The following is a 1269-nucleotide window of genomic DNA, read 5'->3' on the forward strand; positions in this document are numbered from 1 at the left end:
TGACAACATGACTCCAGAAAATTTAATTCATTTTAACATCCGCGTGTGTGCGTGTGTGTGTGTGTGTGTACACATGACTAAAGACAAATGCTATGGGTAAAGACCCAGTACCTCTCTGTCAAGCACACATTTAATCAGGTTTTTGTTTGTTTGCTTTTGAGGGTTTTTTTTTTTTTAGCAAACCAGCCAATTAACTTTTAGTGTTCTAATATATGCTTGTAATTTATGTAAACATGGGAGCTACTGAAAAGCCTTTCAACTTTATTTAATTTGTTACCTGGGGTGTTTAAAACTTGAATATTCTCACTCACAAATACTTGGGACCTGGAGAGTGACAGAGGAGGCAGGGAGAAGGTTGTGAACAAGTTTTCATCACTTAGCACCTTGGTATCCAATGACCAAATTCTCCTCCTAGACCTGAGTTCTTGTCTTATCGATGGGTAACAAAAATCTCCAATTTTTTTTTTTCATAGAAATATAAGCATATCCCTTTTTCTGTAGACTTCAGGACACATTGTATATTTATTCCATATTATATCTAACTTTATTTTGCTGTACCTTTATTATTGGATATGCCAAGTGTATACCACTGGACAGTAGGAGTTCCAGACAGATTTTACCTGTACCTGGTTTCTAGTCCTACAGGAGTGAGGGCATAGTATCAGAATCAGTTGCTGACTACGGCCATGCCACCCTGAACAAGCCTGATCCTGTCTGATCTTAGAAGCTAAGCAGGGTCGGGCCTGGTTAGTACTTGGATGGGAGACCACCAAGAAGACCAGGTGCTGTAGGAATAAAAAATAAAAGATTTCGTAAGCTGACAACGTCCTTTTGGGCAATCTGAGACCACCAAGGGTTGCCTTCGCCTAAAAAAAAAAAAAAAAAAAAGAATCTGTTGCTGGAATTCTAGTTAAGATGGGCACCAAGAGCTGCTTTTCTGATTGATCATGGGTGAAACTATGAAATACACTGTTAAGAATCTGGTTTTTGAGGTTAATTAGTCTGAGTTCCCACTGAGCTACTTCCTAAGCTATTTGGTTAGCCTCTCATACCCTCCGTTTTTCCTCAGATGTATAATGGGGTGAAAGGATATACATTGCGGTGTCATCATAATAATTAAAAAAGATACGGTATGTTAAGAACTTAGTGTGGATAGTAGCTTCATGTGGTTAAAAATAAGAGGCTGAATCCTTGGCACCTTCACAAAAGAAAGAAAAGAGAATTGCAGGTATCAAATCTAAACCTAAAAATTGATCCAATAAACTCAGT

General features: G+C 38.1%; 1 pseudogene; it reads left to right on the forward strand.

Moving 5' to 3' along the window:
- The first annotated feature begins 676 nt into the window (after positions 1-676).
- Positions 677-794, forward strand: LOC120583049 (uncharacterized; annotated as a pseudogene).
- Positions 795-1269: the final 475 nt, after the last annotated feature.

The sequence above is a fragment of the Pteropus medius genome, unplaced genomic scaffold (assembly GCF_902729225.1).
Source record: "Pteropus medius unplaced genomic scaffold, Ma_sr-lr_union100, whole genome shotgun sequence".
NCBI classification, from domain to species: domain Eukaryota; kingdom Metazoa; phylum Chordata; class Mammalia; order Chiroptera; family Pteropodidae; genus Pteropus; species Pteropus medius.